Here is a 6,876-nt window from a genome sequence, read left to right as displayed (position 1 = left end):
ATAGGCCTACTTCCAGGGTCTCTCCTGAGAACTCACAGAGGCAGCAGCCACAAGAGCCAACAACCTCCATAGACTTCTGCACAATTGGAGGTGCCTAGCTTCTGGAAATCTCCTGCTCATTCACCCAGGGCTAGGAAGCTGGTTAAAAATTTTTCCTGACCTTTACTCCCCATATTTTTCCCACAGTGTATAAGGTTGAGTTCCTGCAATGCAGCCTTTATTCAACACTCATTGGGTTCTACTCCCTGATTAAACACTAAAACTCATTCTGACATCAAGAGGAAGATGCTATTATTATTCCTTTTCAACAGGAATGGAAACTGTGACACAAAGAGGTAAAGTTACTTGCTCAAAGTCACACTCCTGGTAAGAAGAGAAAAGTGAAAGTGTGTTAGTCACTCAGCTGTGTTTCAGATCTTTGCAATTCCATGGACTGGGGCCGGCCAGGCTCCTCTGTCCATGGGATTCTCCAGGCAAGAATACTGGAGTGGGTTGCCATGCTCTCCTCCAGGGGATCTTTCCAAACCAGGGACCAAACCCAGGTCTCTCACATTACAGGTAGATCCTTTACCCTCTGAGCCACCAGGGAAGCCCATTATGAACATCTAGTATACATCATATATACATATAAATATAGACTATACTGGTTCCCTGGTGGCTCAGACGGTAAAGCATCTGCCTATAATGCGGGAGACCCAGGTTCGATCCCTGGGTTGGGAAGATCCCCTGGAGAAGGCAATGGCAACCCACTCCAGCACTCTTGCCTGGAAAATCCCATGGACTGAGGAGCCTGGTGGGCTACAGTCCAGGGGGTCGCAAAGAGTTGGATACGACTGAGTGACTTCACTTTCTTATAGACTATATAGCTTGTATAACATAAATTGTGAATTTCAAATATTATATTTCACATGCATGCAAACTATGTAAATAGTTACATACTAGTTACTAGATACTCAGATACTAGATACTCAGCTTATATAGAGTATTTAGCTCCAAAACTTCATAGAAACTGATTTTTCAACTCTTTTTGCTGGTGGGTATCAAAATGTCACTTGTGTGCAATTGAAAACATATCTACATGTGTGCATTTTCTCAGCTGTATCCATTAGTAACAACAGTTGAAAAATCAGTTTCTAAAAAACTGTAGAGCTATGCTGTCATTTAAACAAAAAGGAGTGAGTGAAACTGCTTTTAGGGTAATACTAGTGACTACTGGTGACTCCAAGGAAAAAAGAAAAAAAAAAAAGACTGAGCTCATTAATGTTCAAATGAGGATGCCTTGGAATTGAGGTTAATAAGTTCTTGGTGTGGGAGGATCCCTGAGACAGTTTAAGGCTGTGAAACAAATTCAATGTTTAGAACAAAATGATAGATAATTCTACTTAATGAGCACACAGAAGACTAATTATTGTAATGAAATATGTTTAATTAAAAAAAAAGTCTGCTTTCTAATGATTATACTGACTGTAAACTAGTTTAGAAAACCCTGAAGGTTGATAAAGACAATATACATAAAGGCTGCAGGGAACGTTTATACAAGGAGGGTAAATACACGTGTTTATGGCTGTAGGTTAAAGTTAACATTATAGCACTCCTAGGTTCTTTTTTTTCCCCCCTCTCTTTTGGCTGCTCTGTGCAGCATGTGGGATCTTAGTTCCCCAACCAGGAATTGAAGCCATGCCCCCTGCAACAGAAGCTCTAAGTCTTAACTACTCTATCACCAGGGAAGTCTCCTAGGCTCTTTTAATATAGTATTTCAGATTTCTTTAAGGCAATGCTTAGCTGAACAGAGAAGAAAGTACTTGGAAATAAAGAAATTTGTAGAAAAACCATTTTAATATATTTTAATATGAATTTGGAGAGGATACACTTTCATACGCATTTGTAGAAAAATGTGAAAAGCTAAACAGTTTCCTTCAGGATGTACATGTGTGCCTGAGTGCATGCTTAGTCACTTCGATTGTGTCTGACCCTTGTGACTGTAGCCTGCCAGGCTCTGTCCATGGGATTCTCCAGGCAAGAATAGTGGAGTGAGTTACCAGCCCCTCCTCCAAGGGACAATCCTGACCCAGGGATCGAACCCGCATCTCCTGCATTACAGATGGATTCTTTACCGCTGAGCCACCAGGGAAGTCCTCATTCAGGATATCGGCGCTAACGTCCATTCATAGAATGAAAAGATCAGCCAAGCCCTTACAGCTCCAATTTGTGGTGGGACTTAGCACACTTTCAGCACCACTGATGGTTCAGTGGATGGGGTGTACTTACTTAAAGCAGCTAGAGGAGAGTAGAAATGAGAGTTTCAATCCAGGGCTACAAAAACATGACTGCTTCTGCCTCTTGATTCCTATGAGTATATAATAGTGTGCATGTGAGTATGGGTAGTGTTATCAGACAGACCTTCAAGAAAATTTAAGTGTGGGGGATAATCCATCATGATTCATTCTGGGCATTTCCTGTCCTGAAACCGCTTGCTTCTCTTGCCTCTTTCTGAATGGTGGGATAGAAGCAGTATTGTTCTGGAAGCAAGGGTGTGCTGGGGCCAGCCCATACCTGCTCATCAGAGCTGACTCAAATTTTTAAGAAACTCTCAAGTTGCTTATTATACACAGCCATCATTAAAATTTAACTTGTATAAGCGTACAAGTAGATAAATTATACTCAAAATACAGATAACAAATACTCAATAATACATAATTATTTGGCAGTCTTTGTTATCTAAGCTCTTGGGGTGTTCTCCACTTATTAGATGTGTACAATGAATATACTACCTGCTGCTATACATCTCTTTATAACTCCACATTCAGTGATTTCATATTGGTAGTTTGAAATTAACCATGGTGGAAATGGAATTAACCATGGAAATCAGCATGCACTATAAATCGAAGCTCCCCTCTGCTCAGGATGGAAATGGAGTCATGTTGAAAAAAGCCTGCTTTTGGAGAGTGGCACTTGAGCTGCTGTGTGGAGCAGAGCAAAGTGGTAACCAGTGAGTCTGCAGAAGAAACCAGATGTGATCTAAGCAGGTTGTCACTCTACAGAAGCTAGGTAGAGAGAAATTGAGATCTTGGCTAGGAGCTATTGAGATGAGAACTTAGAAAACAAAGCAAGAAGCTGGTGAAACTACAGAAATGGCCTGAAGTAAGTAGATTAGAAAGTTTTATAAGGCAGATCCTAGGCATGGACAGGGAGATGCGTTTAAAGCCAGAACACTGATCTCTGCATTTACCCTACCTCACTTCAAACAAAACCCTGCTTTTCTGAAGTTCTTTCTTCTTTCTATATTCTTAGCTTTTAAACCTTCAATGTTTGATCTCATATTAAAAAGGAAATAAGCCAGATTAAAAAATTTACATAGAGGTATACTTAACATTTTTAACACGAGTGATTGTTACACACACACATATATACACATACACCTCTCTACTCACATGTACCCCACAAACAGGTGAACTAGAAAGTATTCACTAGGAAAAACTATTAGATATAGAATTAGTAGCAAATATATAGGTTCCCAGTTGTTTATTCATTTAACAAGTCCAGATACATGACGTTGATGACCCTAAACCATGAGCTTGTAAGCTGCATGGATAGCACTGGCTTTTACACATTTTTAACTTTTAAGTACTATTCTTTCCTGGTATGATTCCATGATGTAGTGTAGCAGAAACTGAACTTCAACTGTATCCTACCCATTTAGCATTCACAAGATGTGGGAAACAGCCTCTGCCTTGGTGCTGGAGTTCAGACCTTACAGTTCCAGTTAGGTGATATACCAAACTAGCAGTAGGACTTTCAACATCAAGGTTTACACCTGGAAAAGCATCAGTCCTTCAACCAAATGTTGAAGTCCAAGCCTTACTTTTGGCTAGGATTGCTCACCCTGAGAACTGAGCCACAGGCCAGCTACCAGACAGTTTGCAGACAGCCAAATCCTTTTCTGGGAGGCTAGTCTGCAGGGGACTGTTCTTGGACTCATTTATCCTTATTTCTCATTTAAGAACTGACTCATTGGAAAAGACCCTGATGCTGGAAAAGATTGAAGGCAGGAGGAGAAGGGGACAACAGAGGATGAGATGGTTGGATGGCATCACCAACTCAATGGACATGAGTTTGAGCAGACTCCAGGAGATGGTGAAGGACAGGGAAGCCTGGCATGTTGCAATCCTTGAGGTCACAAAGAGTTGGACAAAACTTAATGACCAAACAACAACAACTCATTGACATAAGCCTGGAATGTGAGAGATTCTAGGAATGTAAAAGATGAGTTCATCAACACATCAATTAGCCACTGTTAGATGGAAATTCAAGGATGTTTTTTAAAGAAAAAGGTCTTCAGCTATCTATTTCTTAATCATTCTGATATATCTCATCCTCCTACCAGAACGATTATGAGCAAATTAATAACCTTTTATCAACACCTAAAACAAGAATAAAAGATTTATTTTTTTCCCAGAGTACCAACTGTTCCAAGGGAAAGAGGGCTGATTTATCATTGACGTCTGTCATGAGTCTTGGGTAGTAAGTACAACACATGCCAAATATTTGTCGTGTTATCTAACTTTTCTGTCAATTTTTTTCTCACTTCAGAAAATGTATGTTTGTAGATATATTTGTAGATATGTTTGTCTCCTTAGAAACCATAAGCTACTGATTTCTACTATGAGCTTTCAAAGGGCTATGCCTTCATATATGTGATAACTAGAGTAAACTTAGCTTAACAGGTGATATCTATCATTGGATAATTTTTTAGTAAAATCAGATCTGAGTATGTCTAAGATTTGAAGAACACTGAAGGTACAAATTACCTGGGGAAAGATTCCATTCCCTTTCCTGTGTGATGAGGTGCTCAATGCAAAATTGGCTATCCAAACTTTTTTTTTCTTTATAAAATATTGACAACATTACTCTTTTCTGTCTTTATAAACACCAATCCTTTTCTCTGTGGATAGTAAAGTCATTTTCTATTGGATAATTTTAAATAATTATCAAAATGAAGAACCAATACCAAATAAGTGTGTGTGTGTGTGTGTGTGTGTGTGTGTTTTAAGTGTTAGTGTTAGTCATCAGTAGTGTCTCTGACTCTTTACTGGAGTGGATAGTCATTCCCTTCTGCAGGGAATCTTCCCAACTCAGGGATCAAACCTGGGACTCCTGCATTGAAAGAAGATTCTTTACCATCTGAGCCATGAGGGAAGCCCATATATATAAATATAAATACACACACATACATCCTTTTCAGGAATAATTTCTATGATGTATGAATTATTACTAAATGATGTTTAATACTTATCAGGTACTTACTTTGTGATAGGTACTACAATAAATGATCCACGTATACTAGCCAATCTGCAGAATAATATGGCCTCCCTATAGAAGTGTAGTTAAAAATATAGAGACCAGGTACTAATGATAATAAGACACATTCTGTAAAATGTAAAATTAAAATGTTTTCCTCTAAGTTTAATAAATTTGTACACTTTCCACCATGCTTAGCAAAATAATTGAGCACTCATTAAATATTTATCAGAACATCATATTTGTGACCATTCTGCAGTTTGAAATCTTATCTTCTATTTCATTTTACCTCACAGTAACCTAGAAGGTGGAGAAATACAGGAAAATAACCTCCATTTTATGGATGAGGAGTAAGCCTCAGGAAAGTTATTGATTTGTTCAAGACAAGCAAGTCTTTTTGCTTAGAAGTTTCTAATTTTACTCCCTCACCCCACTGCTCTCTCATTCATTGTTGGATGGTTTCAACAATTGAGTGTCAACTTATTCTTTACCTGAGTTATCTTTTTAAAGCTTGTGTTTCATAAGTTTAGTCCCACACCCTAACCTTGTACTGTGCTTATCAGGTCATTAGGATAAAGTTCATAGGCTTAAGCATGAGGTAGAAGGCTCTAGAAAGAAACCAAACCTTTACCTAACTCCCTGGCTTCATCTCAAAGTCCACAGATTTCATTCCATTTCTGAACACAGCAAGCTCCTTCTGGAATGAAGGTCCTTATACATGCTCTTCCCTTTGTTTATAACATTTTCCTTTTCTACCCTTCAGTCAAGCCAGCTTTTATTCATCTTTCGGATTTATGATTAAGCCACTTAACTTTCCCCAACTTCTCTCATTAGAGGACTCTTTGTCACTATCTTACATATTATCAAGGTCTTTTTGGCTGTGTTGTGGAGGGACCAATTCCTTATTTGGTCAGATTCCCAAAGTACAAGTCATAGGGAGAAAGAAAGCTTCCTTCCATGGTGGAGGGCTGAAAGAAGATACTCATGTTCTCAGATTTCCTTTCAGCTACAGTGCAGATGAATGTGCTAGGTTTAGCAAATTAGATACACCTTCCAGGTTCAAATGAGAAGCTAATAACTCAAAGAAGCATAAACAAAAGAAGATTTATTCCAGGACTTCCCTAGTGGTCCAGTGGCTAAGAATTCACCTTGCAGTGCAAGGGACACCAGTTCCATCCCTGGTCTTGGAAGATTCCACACACTGCGGAGCAACTAGATCCGTGGGCCACAACTACTGCGCCTGCGCTTTAGAGTCCGGAAACTGCAACTACGGAAGCCCTCATGCCTGGGCTTCACAACAAGGGAAGCCACCTCAACAAGAAGCCCATGCACCTCAACAGGAGAGTAGTTCCTGCTCTCTGCAACTAGAGAAAGTGCCTGTGTAGCAACAAAGAATCAGCACAGCCAATAAATAAATAAATAAATATATATTTTTAAGGTTTATTCCAAAGTGGTGAGAGTGGCTGACATTCAGTTTTGAGGGATCACAGAGGCATCAACACAGTGGGGCTGATATAGAGTCCTTGATCCAGTTCTGCCAGTGTAAGCAGTGCCAAGTCATGGAGTCCAGTGATTGGT

General features: G+C 39.4%; 1 non-coding gene across 1 annotated transcript; it reads left to right on the top strand.

Moving 5' to 3' along the window:
* Positions 1-648: 648 nt before the first annotated feature.
* On the top strand, positions 649-720 carry TRNAY-AUA (transfer RNA tyrosine (anticodon AUA)). Its single transcript has one exon. It is a non-coding gene; the product is annotated as a tRNA-Tyr (tRNA).
* Positions 721-6,876: the final 6,156 nt, after the last annotated feature.

This window comes from Odocoileus virginianus, chromosome 15, assembly GCF_023699985.2.
Source record: "Odocoileus virginianus isolate 20LAN1187 ecotype Illinois chromosome 15, Ovbor_1.2, whole genome shotgun sequence".
Lineage (NCBI taxonomy): Eukaryota > Metazoa > Chordata > Mammalia > Artiodactyla > Cervidae > Odocoileus > Odocoileus virginianus.
This window is presented reverse-complemented; position numbering and strand designations above follow the sequence as displayed.